The 12,329-nt window shown below is 44.6% G+C and overlaps 1 pseudogene across 1 annotated transcript; it reads left to right on the plus strand.

The window, feature by feature from the left end:
* The first annotated feature begins 10,535 nt into the window (after positions 1–10,535).
* Positions 10,536–10,916, plus strand: LOC311584908 (large ribosomal subunit protein eL31-like; annotated as a pseudogene). Its single transcript has one exon. The product of its transcript is annotated as a large ribosomal subunit protein eL31-like (transcript).
* The last annotated feature ends 1,413 nt before the right edge of the window (positions 10,917–12,329 follow it).

The following is a 12,329-nucleotide window of genomic DNA, read 5'->3' on the forward strand; positions in this document are numbered from 1 at the left end:
CTGCAGCTCTTCCTCCCTCCTCAGCACATCACAATCTAAACTCCTGGGAAAAGTAAAAACATGGCACGCTGGTCTGATAAAACTAACAGAACTGTAGCGGTTTTGAACAGAAAAGGAGCTGATGGCTTGAATAAGGAATGCGGCAATAGTCCTCGTTCCCAGCTGGGGCACTGTTCGGGGAGGGTTAGGCGGTATAGCCTTGCTGGAGGATGTACACTGCTGGCTTTGTGATTAAAAACCCTCACCTACTTCCCGTTTGCTCTCTCTGCTTCATACTGGTGGTTGAGGATGTGGAGCCTCAGCGTCATGCTTGGGCTCACCATGACTGTGGCCGCTGCCATGCCTCCACTCTGTCTGCTGGCAGGAACTCATCCCTCCGGGACCATCCGCCAAAATAGATTTCCCTCCTAAGTTACCTTTGGTCATGGTGGGGTTTCTGTTTGTTTGGTTTGTTTTAGGTGTTTGCTTCTGTTTTGAAGAAAGTTGTTTTGTTTCTTTTAATATTGAGCCCCGGTTAGCATGGAACTTGCTATGTAGGCCAAGGCAGCCTTGAACTTAGCAGAGATCTGCGTGTGCAGGGATTAAACACACGCACTGCCATGCCTACTTAGTAATGGTGTTTGTCACAGCAACAGAAAAGTAACTGATAAAGGGACTTTACGCTCCTTCCTTTGAGAGAGGTTTTCTAAGTGTGTACTGTGTCTGGCCAGTCAGGGTTGACACATGAGGAAGCACTCTAATAACAGTTGTATGGATCAAGAGGCGCATGAAAATGGTCTCAGGGCTCAGGGCACAGGGCACAGGGCACAGGGCACAGGGCACAGGCTTTCTTTTTTTATTTTCTTCTTGAGACAGAGTCCTCTGTGCAAACCCAGGCCAGCCTGACACTCACTATGTAGCCCTGGGTACCACATACCTTAAACTTGGAATCCTCCTACCTAAGCTTTCCAAGGGCTGGGGTTGCAGGAGTTTGCCATCAGCCCAGGTTTAATTCTGCTTCCTTAAATAATAGGATCCACTGGCTCTGAATAGGCTCTGAAACTCGGATGAGAACTGAGGATGCTGTACTTATTAAGCAGCCGATGACATCATTGAGGAGAACAAGGCACAAGCATAGGCCTGTTGCCTTCTACAAGGTGACCATAGAACACAGGGACATAGTGGTGACAGTATCTAACTAAGCCTGGTGGGTGTGGGAGGTTTCCCAGGTGGTCTGTAGGTGGGCTCTGGCTTCCAGAGAACAGGCATAGTGTGACCAAAGATTGACCTTCTTAACCCAAAACTCTACCAAAGGACTTGTCTCAAGAAATGGTCATGGAGATTGGAGAAATGGCTCAGTGGTTACAATTACTGGCTGATCTTTCAGAGGACCCAGGTTCAACTCCCAGGACCCACATGGTGTCTTAGTTCAGTTCCAGGAGCCCCAGCACACTCTTCTGTCTCCACAGGCACTGAAGGCATGTAGTAAACAGAGATAAATGTGGGTGCCCATACATATAAATTTTAAAAAGAAAAAAAAAGTCATCATAAATGTGTGGGAAGATTTATCTTGAATGAGTTGAGGTAGAGAAATAATTTTAAGACAGAGCTTAAAAAATGTAATCCAGTCGGTAGTGTGCTTGTCTACCATAAAAAAAAAAAAAAAAGCCCCGTATTTGATCCCCAGGTGGTGGTACATGACTGTAATCCCAGCACTCAGCAAGAGGATCAGAAGTTCAAGATCATCCTTGAAAACATGAGTTCAAGGCCATCTGAGGTCACATTAAACCAAATGGGCAACATTTACAAGAGTCATTAAGTAAAATATAGCCCACTTGGGGTCATGGTTTGTCTGTGTATTTTGGTAACACCTGATGTTTTTGGAGAAAAGCTGATTAGAGAAAATAAAACAGAAGAATGCACACAATGTAATCCCATGATTTTATTGTAAGAAGAGGCAGGTGGTGGCGCACGCCTTTAATCCCAGCACTCAGGAGGCAGAGGCAGGAGGATCTATGTGAGTTCGAGGCCAGTCTGGTCTACAGAGCAAGTTCCAGGACAGCCAGGGCTACACAAGAGAAACCCTGTCTTGAAAAAATAAAACAAAAAAGATGCAGGGAATGTAAATATCAATGCATACCTCTGATCACATAGACAATAAACACAAGAGTACATATAGCCTTAGAAACATAAGGAATAGCTACTTTGGGACTGATGGTAGATCAAGTAGGTATGCAAATAAAATGAATCAACAAGTTGCTTGTTTGTGTACCTGCATAGGGAAAAATGGAAAATTTTTTACCAAATTTTGACAGGAACATGATTTTAATTTTCTTCTTCATGCTTTATTTTGCAAAATTTCCAAAACTTGGAAATACATGTTTTTAATAACTAGGAAAAACTGGTTTCATAAAATGGGGAAGTACCTGGATTCACAAGCAGGGGAGAGTTGTTCCGTGAGTCATTTCCCCCAGAAATTAGGAAGGCCCTGAGCCTTCACTGCTGACCAAAGCAAACAGAGTAAAAGTTGAGCTAAACCTGTAGGTTGCTCCCAGCCCATAGCTTTGCTACAGGGCAAGCATCCTGCCCTCTGCTCCCCAAAGCCTTACTCAGGACCCTATCCTGTTGTGAACACATCATGAGTCAGGTCGGACACTGCATTTGGGGAATTCCTACCAGAGTCAGGGTCAATTCTGAGTGCCCAGAGGGGCATCCATTGCTTGCCAGGTATTTTCTAGGATTTATTTTTATTATTTCAATTATGGCATGTGTACATGTCTGAGTATGTGCATGTATTTGTGAGTGTGTGTGTGTGTGTGCAGGCAAGTACATGTATGTGTACATGTACATGTTTGTATGTATGTGTGTGTATATGTCTGTGTGTGTACATGTACATGTTTGTATGTATGTGTGCGTGTATATGTCTGTGTGTGTGTGTGCAGGTGCCCAGATAAGCCAGAGTGGGATCCCACTGCAGCTGGAATTACAGGCAGTTGTGAGCCACGTGTGTCCTGGGGGATCAAACAAGCCCTCTGGAGGAGCAGTGCGTGCTCTTAACTGCTGAACCATCTATACAGCCCTGCAGGGTATTTTTTATGGCAAAACCAGTTTTCAACATATCCCATGTAGGTTACACTACATCATGACTGTCACCACCTGCAAGCTATTGCATCTTAATCACTCCAGAAGGAAGCACCACCGTTTACACGGAGGACAGTGTAGGGGACAAGGTGACATACTGCTCCAGTTGGAGTTAAGGGAAACAGTGGTCCCTGTGGTCGTCAAGCAGCTCAGGAAGATTGGGGGTATACTGAGCTAGGTGTACAGTGTGGTGTATAGGAAAGAATAGACACTGAAGCCAGAAAAGTAATGTTCAGATCTTAATTCACTAGCTGTTTGATCATGGGTAAATTACTTGACCTCCCCGAGCCTCATTGTTTTTGGTCCTTGAAATGAAGATTTCCCAGAAGTAAACTCCTGGTCAAATGAGACCTCTCCCTAAGGAGACTTCAGCCACAGATAGCTGTCTTTGGCTGAAGTCTTGGGTAGGCTTGGATTAGCACATCCTGGGCAGACACTGCCTTTCACTAACCCACTACTCAGGGCAGCCACATTCCAAGGAAACGGTTGGTAATTAGATTTCACACAACCTCTTTCTGGTTAAGGATATAAACATCTTCTGGTGTATACTGGCACATCCTCGGGGTGGATAAAGGCTTACCCCACCCAGACTAGAACTCAGGAAGCTCTTTATTAAAAGTAAAGCCTATCCCTTTTCAATCTGGAAAAACATCTTGAAGATAAAGTTGTTTAAACCTGTGACTGGTTAAAGAAAAGAAAAGAAAAAGGAGAGGAAATGAAAAACTTAAAAGTTCTCAAACAAATACAAATTATATGATGTCAGCCAGGCGTGGGGGCACAAGCCTGTAATCCCAGCACTTTGGGGAGGCAGAGACAGGTGGATTGCTGTGTGTTTGAGGCCATCCTGGTCTACAAAATGAGTCCAGGAGAGCCAAGGCTACACAGAGAAGTCCTGTCTCCAAAGACAATAAACAAACAAACATTATATGATCCTGTGTTTCGTTGTTTCCTTCAGGCAGGCATTGTTGATATAAAATGTACTCAGTGATTGCAGCCTCACACCATTTTCCTTTTAATTCATTCCAGCTGTTGACTGTGCCTTGCCACTGTGCCAGTATGTACCTATCAGCAGGCTCTTATACAATATGGGCTCTCACTCCTACACTCAAAAGCTAAAATGATGAGGACAGCTATCTCACAAGACCTGAGACCCTTGGTCTATTGCCAACAGCACCATAATGTGCCATTTTAAAAGTATAGTGACATGTGTTTACACACCAACAACTCAGTGTGTTCCCGGCCTTGCGAGATTTGCACACTCAGGTTTCTATCATATTCTGCCTTAAGTGTCTATAGTTTAGTAGCACCATGGCTCTCAAGCACCTGGTGGTGGGGAGAGGCCCTTCATGTTTGCACTAATTTTTTTAAAAGAGTTATTTACTTATTTATTTATTTATTTATTTATTTATTATGTATACAGTGTTCTGCCTGCATGTACACCTACACACCAGAAGAGGGCATCAGATCACATTATAGATGGTGTGAGCCACCATGTGGTTGCTGGGAATTGAACTCAGAACCTCTGGAAGAGCAGACAGTGCTCTTAACCTCTGAGCAATCTCTCCAGTCCATGTTTGCACTAATTTTAACACTGGGCATATAGCACCCTGCTGTAAGACACATTCTCTCTGTGGTTTGATGTCCCAAGCAATGACATCTTTTTTTTTTTTTTTTTTTTTGGCCAAATCTCCATCAAATGATAAACCAATGTTCTCATGCATGCCTGTGTATAGCTAAAACCAGGCAGACTGAGACTTTCAATGCCTGCACAGGCAAAGAGCTGGGCCTCTACTAAGCCTGAAGAAGTCATTGATGGCAAACCGTGAACTTTCATCAACTCTTTAAATTGCGGGGTCACAGTCTCAGAGAAGAGAATAGGGACAGGGCAGAAGACAGGGAAAGTCTTGCAGAGCATCCTTGAAGCCGTTTGAAGCAAAATAAGGCAGAAAATGTCAACGATTAGATACTGATTTGTTTGTTGATTGACTTAGTGATTTACTTTAAAGCACTGTTTGTGCTGCCTATTTGCCAAGCATGACTTCACTTGTAATGGAGGTGGTGACATGTGTGTTCCTATGTAGATATTATGTGCACGCGCACACACACACACACACACACACACACACACACACACCACCACCGCCACCACCACCACCACCATCAACAACAACAACAACAAATCTGAACAGATTTTTGAAATGTAGGCCATCACTCCCAGAAGAGACAGGAAATTCAAGAACAGACTCTAGGTACAGCTAGCCCTAATGCTGCCACCTGAGACCTCTTAGCTGCTCTAAATTGGCTATAGGGTGTGTATTGGTATTAACTCCATAATGTCTGCCACTTAACCTCTTACCCTACGTATTTGGGATCAGACCAGACTGACCATCAGGAAGACAGAAGTCATGGAACATGGCTTGGGAAAGGCACCCCTCACCCACATGAAGCCTCTGTCCAGCTGAGGAACAAGAGGTCCACCACAGCTGCCAACATCCATTATGAACAACAGAGAGACAATATTCCTTTTACGTAGAAATCTTTTATGTTAAAGCAGCAATGAACCAGGCTCAAGGCCTGCCCTGCCTGTGTATGACGATGTTGTTGGGCAGGGCCTCTTCCCTCTCACAGATGTTTTTCTGGTAACCCCACAGCAAGACTGTTACTTTTTTTTTTAATAGTGGATATCATCTATCTTTCATCTTGGTGGTCTAACATTTTACTTATCACTTGTAGAATATGGTGCCTTTGCAACCCTTTGACAATTATAGCCTCAAAACCTAGCAAAATGGAATGTATACCTATTGTCAAAGCAAAAAACTGCAATGTTCTTTGAGATGCCCATGCTCGCGCCCTGGGATGTGTCTTACTTTCTTTCTGAGCACCTTTTTCTATTAACCCCTGTGTTTAATGCCTCACCCATTAAGAGCACTTACTGCTCTTGCAGAGGACCTAGATTCAGTTCCCAGTATCCGAATGGTGGCTAACTATCTGTTACTCTATTTCCAGAAAATCTGAAGCCTTGTTCTGGCCTCTGCAGGTACTGCATACACCCAGTCCACAGACCTACCTACTCACAGGCAAACACCACAAGTATGAAAATAAATGATGTATTTTTTTAAATGTATGAGTGTTCCATCTGCATATACACCTATATTCCAGAAGAGGGCACCAGATCTCATTACAGATGGCTGTGAGCCACCATGTGGTTGTCAGGAATTGAACTCAGGACTACTGGAAGAGCAAGCAACCAGTACTCTTATCTGCTGAGCCATCTCTCCAGCTCCATAAATAACATTTGAGAGAGAGAGAGAGAGAGAGAGAGAGAGAGAGAGAGAGAGAGAGAGAGAGAGAGAGAGAGAGAGAGCTGTGTCCCTCCCTTTCTCTATCAAACTATTGAAATAAGGAATATTGAGAACTTGGGATTTCCCCAGGAATATCATACCGGAGGAAGAAAACATTTGAAGGCTAGTGCAGCCAGATCAAGGGTCTTCTACTATGTATTAAAAATCATGTCTGTGGCTGAGCAGTGGTGGCGCATGCCTTCAGATGGAGCTCTGTGAGCTTCAGTCTACAGAGCTAGCTCCAGGACAGGCAGGGCTACACAGAGAAACCCTGCCTTGAAAGCCCAAAAAACCAACCACCGAACACCCAACTTCCCCCCTCAAAAAAACTCTGTGTCTGTAAAAATACAGATTTTTCTTTTTGGATTAAGTAATTTTTTTAAAGCTATTTGCATGTGATCTAGCCAGTGCTACATAATCTTTTCCTTTTTTAAATCTATCTTTGTATATGACTATGTGCACATACATTATTTACATGGAGTTGCTTTTATATTAGTTACATGGGGAAATTATCTTATAATCATAAGGTAATAAGTAAATGGTCATATTGATTATATGAACTTAACTCAGATGCTGTTCAATTCACAGAGTAAGTCAAGCATATGAAAAGAAGTGAGAAGTGTGAAACAAAGCAACAAAGCCTAACGCCACTCCTCTTGTGCTCTCCCTGCCTCCTGCTTGCCCATCAGCATGTGACCCCTCAGCTGTTCCTATGACCACACTTTTGTCCCACCATCATGGACGCTAACCCTCTGAAACCAAAAGTCCAAATAAACACTTCTTTCATTTACAAGTTGCCTTTTTCATGGTGTTTTGTCACAGCTATAGCATAGCTCCCAAAAGGTCATATCGTTCTGGAAAGTCACCTGTCCTCTTGATTGAGGGTGGGGGGCGGGTCATGGAGAGCCAGGGGAGATAGGGGGATCTCGTTATAACACAGAATTGCTCCGCAAACCACTCCAGCACCAATCTCAGTGAAAGAGTAATAGTTTAGAACGCCACGCCCCAAGACCGGTGGGGTCATGACCAGGGACACAGAAAGAACTCGGAAGCCTAACTGTGGCATTAGTCTGCTTCTATGGCAGACTTTTTGTAAGAAAAACTGTAACCAAGTAACAACTAGGTAACAAACCCATAAGCAGGTAACCAATAACAAAACTGTAACCAAGTAATAACCAGCTAAAACTGCAACCAGGTAGGTACCAGCCAGGCATCCAGGCGTAGGAAGCAACATTACATCATTTTGACCAGTTAAACACAAGAAGAATCAATTTTGTTCTAAGCACAATGTCCAGGTAGCTACACAAAGCATCTCAAGCTGACTGACTGGGATTTTAGGGTAGGGAAGCTCTTGGGGGTTTTCCAGCTCTCTGGGAGTAAGGAACATAGCAGGATGTTGGGGTCTCAACATACCTTTGTCTTTAACCCAAGCAGAACATGCATTCATCATCTTTTATTTTATTCTAAGCAGCAAGCATTGAACCTCCCTGGTTTCAGGCACGTAGGGGCTGAGAACTTGAACTTAATTTCACCTTATGATCGAAATGGAGACTTGGAGTGAAAATGGCTTCTGATATGCTAAGAGCTGGTGTTAGCAGAGGAGCTACAGTCATGCTAGGAACTAAAGTGGGTCTCAGGGGAGCGGCTGTAGAGTTTAAGCAGGTTATAGCAGTCTCAGAAAGAAAAGGGCTCTTAGCGCTTCCAAGGGAAGCCACGGTCACTGAGGTCTTGACTACTCTCACACAGATGGAAAAGAGGTGAAAGGAGCCAAGGCTTCCACTCCCAGGTGGACCACCTAGGACACCTACTGGTCTCGTCAGTAAAACAAAGGGAAACAAAGATCAATTTGGCTGCCTATGTTAAACACTAATTTATTCTACAATCAGGTCTCTTTAAAATGTTTTGTTGTTGTTGTTTTGGTTTATTTTATTTTATTTTATCTTGTATCTCACTACAGTCTTAATATAGTCACCCGTATTTTTTTTTTTTTAACAATCTAAGAGCTACTAGCCCAAAAACATGCTGTGAAGGATAACTGTCCTGAAACCAACACAGGCCCAGTTTTCCTGGCTCTTGTCCTTTCTGAGGTCACCAACTGACACCATCATGTCACTCTTACTTGTGCTTTACACACTGATCTTATAAAATTTGTGTCTTGTAAGATATATAACAGGGGTGTCGTAGCGCACACTTTTAATCCCAGCACTTGGAAGGCAGAGGCAGGCGGATCACTGTGAGTTCGAGGCCAGCCTGGTCTACAAAAGCAACTCTAGGACAGCCAAGGCTACACAGAAAAACCCTGTCTCAAAACAAACAAAACAAAGATATTTAATAGTTTCAAACTAAACTTCCTCTGACACGGGGATTCCAGCCAGCTCCTGTGACTGGAAATCCACATCCTCCTCTTTAACTGACAGATACAATGAAGAGAGAGCTGGTGTGGTAATGCTCACCTGTAATCCCAGCACTTGGGAGGCAGAGGCAGGAGGATCTCTGAGTTCAAGGCCACCCTGGTCTACAGAACCATGGTTCAGGCCAGCCAGGTTTAGGGTTAGTGTAGGTCAGGATAGGTTAGGTATGGTCAGCTACCATCCCCGGCTGTCTAATCTCAATTACTAATGCTAACTTCTATCTCACATATCACTCAGTAAATATGTCCACAGATCTATACCCATATATGTGCGTTCCAGAGTGAATGCAAGTTAAAGAGGCTACCACAGAGTTCAAGAGCTTTTAGACGTGTGTGATGAGGAATCTCCTCTGATGAGATCATGAATCAGGCCTCTGGTGGAGGGAGCTGCTGGAGTCAGGCTTGGAGAGCAAAGCTGTAGTGCCAGCTGTGACCTGAAAGGCCGAAGTGAGGCTGCAGATAGGACATGGCAGGTTCGGGTCTATGAGAGGCCAGGCGGATGAGCAGACAGTCAAGCAGGCTGCAACCAACAGCAGGGAGCCAGGTTAAGCTGACCCTCCAGGGACCGTGGGGTGCCCACTGCTTGTCCTACAAACCAGGTGGTGTGAGGTCATGCCTTAGCAATGTTGAGCATCCATCACTTTACGGGGGCCAAGCAAGGGACTTTTAAGGCTTTCCTTGATCCAGTGTGTCTGGTGTCAATGCAAAAACAAAACAAAACAAACAAACAAACAACCGACAATCCCCCAGCTCCCAACTCAAAAGGAATAAGAAATATTTCATTCTTGAGAAAAAAAAAATGGAGTGACCATGGCCCAGAAATACAGATTTAGGTCTCATCCAGGTATGATGTTCTAACATGAAAGCAGTTTAATAGAGTTCTTATGGTAACAGAACAAAGAAAGTAATACATCAGGGCATTCTTCACATCAGAGAGGAGGGCAGTGCAGGTTGGGGTACCTCCAGTGTGCATCAAGATATTATATCTGGCACATGGCTCTTTATGGAGCCAAAGCTAGCCCAAGAGAAATTGTAATCTGTCTCCTAAACTTGTAACGTTCCCAATTCCCCATAGGCATGAAAGGCTGAATTAAGGTTGAATTAACCTTTGCAGACAGCTTCTTCTTCTCCTCCTCCTTCTCCTTCCTCCTCCTCCTCTTCTTCTTCCTCTTCCTCTTCCTCTTCCTCCTCTAGATTGATTTATTTATTATGTATACAATATTCTGCCTGCAGGCCAGAAGAGGGCACCAGATCTCATTATAGATGGTTGTGAGCCATCATGTGGTTGCTGGGAATTGAACTCTGGACCTTTGGAAGAGAAGACAGTGCTCTTAACCTCTGAGCCATCTTTCCAGCCCTCTGTAGACAGCTTCTTTTTTAGGAAATTTTGCTCCCTCTGGTAAGTTTTTAGGCCCGATTTCCCTGAAATGATTTTATCACGCCCATGTGTTCCTACTGTCTCAGTTTACCCCAATAGATTTATATGGTGGCCCCGCTCCACTCGCAGGAGTAAGCCATTTGCTGGTCTGTGTCGAATGGACTTGACAGGTGCTTCACAGGCGGTGTAGTTCACGAGACCACTCAAGAGCTGTGGCCATCCTCCTCTCTTAAAGCAGGGACCAAAGCTGCCTGTAAAACGAAGTCCGGCTCTCCAGCTTGGGCCCGGCGGAATGGCCCCCACAAAGAGGGGTGGCAAGAAGAAGGCCGTTCCACCATCAACGAGGTGGGGACCCGAGAATACACCGTCAACATTCACAAGTGCATCCGTGGAGTGGGCTTCAAGAAGCGTGCTCCTCGGGCACTCAGAGAAGTTGGGAAACGTGCCATGAAGGGAGCTGGGGACTCCAGATGTGCGCATAGACACCAGGCTCAATACAGCTGTCTGGGCCAGGGGAATAAGGAATGCTCCATATTGCATGTGAGTACGTTTGTCCAGAAAATGTAAAGAAGATGAGGATTCACCACACAAGCTCTACACATTGGTAACTTACGTGCCTGTTACCACATTCAAAAATCTACAGACAGTCAGTGTGGGTGAGAACTAACCTGCTGAATGTCAGATAAAGCTACAGAGCTGGAAAAAAAAAAAGTCCCCTAGGGTAAGGCACAGTCTGATAACCTGTTGCTTTCAGTCTGAGTAACAGCCCAATGGCTGCTCCAATCATGGCTCTCATGCCTGTGACGCTCATTTTATAACTCCTTGTTAGCTCTTGCCCCAAACTACCATCAAATTCTAGGGAATAAACTGGGTGTCAGGGAGCACACCTTGAAACCCAGCACTCAGAAGGCAGAGGCAAGCAGACCTATGACTCGGAGGCTAGCCTGCTCTACATGGTGAGTTACAGGCTAGCCAGGGCTACATAGGAAGACCTTGTCTCAAATTAATTAGTTGGTTATTAATATTAATTAACAACAACTAGAGCAATAATTAATAAAAAATAAATATGTATAAATTAATATTAGTTACTTATAGTATAATAATTAATTAAAAACCAGAGTGTGAGGACTGAAGAGAAAGGGTAGGATTTTAGAGCATCCAAGATGAGCAAGCGGAGCTGGGGAGGATGGGTGCTCTTAGTTAAGATGAATTCATTACATGCCTTAGCCCTCTGCTGTCTCTGGGTCTGGTAATCTAAGGTCCGCAAACGTCCTTTGCAGAGGAATTAGGTCATTTTCCTGGCATCTGGGCAGCCATGGAGGGTGCCAGAGAGTTACAGACTTTCAGACAGGCTCTAGGTCGTATAGGGGGTCCTCAGAATCAGCTTTGAGAATGGGAACGGCGTATGCAGAATGGGGTGACCCGAGCATGGGTCTGCTCAGGCATTTAGCTTCGCTCTACTGAAGCCCCTGGATTTGGGAGGCCTGTTAAAGGAGTGCAGATGCACAGCCAGCCTCTCTGTGTCTTGTCCTGCCAGTGAGGCTGGAGGTGGGGGGCGGCAAGTGTGGCCTGATTGACCCCTACCTAGCCTAAGCCTAGCAAATCAGAGGGGACACCAAGAAATGTCTCATAGACAAGGAGCTCAAAAGACTGAGAAGTTCTCAAGAAATCAGGCACAAGGTAGGGCACAGTGGCACAGGCTTGTCACCCCAGTACTTGGAAGGCAGAGACAGAAGACATGCAAGCTCAGGGACATTCTGGATGTAAGGCCATATAGTGAGGTCCTGCCTTAAAATAATGATGATGATGATGATGGTGACAATAATAAAGAGGAAGAAGAAAAGGAAGAAAGGAAAAAAGTCATCCATGGATTAGTCTTGAAATGTAACTATAACCATTCTCCACCCCCTCCCTTCCCCCCTCCCTCTCCCCGGCCCCCGGAATATACAGTGACATTGACAACGGGACACTCAAGTCAGAGTCTGGTAACAATCCACTCAAACGAACACTACCCCTATCTTAAGCCTGGCCCTCCACCAGCCAAAAAATAATGGTTGAGATGTGGTCAACTTCATTTTTC

This window comes from Acomys minous (genome assembly GCF_964271855.1).
Source record: "Acomys minous genome assembly, chromosome: 15".
In the NCBI taxonomy this organism is placed as follows: Eukaryota; Metazoa; Chordata; class Mammalia; order Rodentia; family Muridae; genus Acomys; species Acomys minous.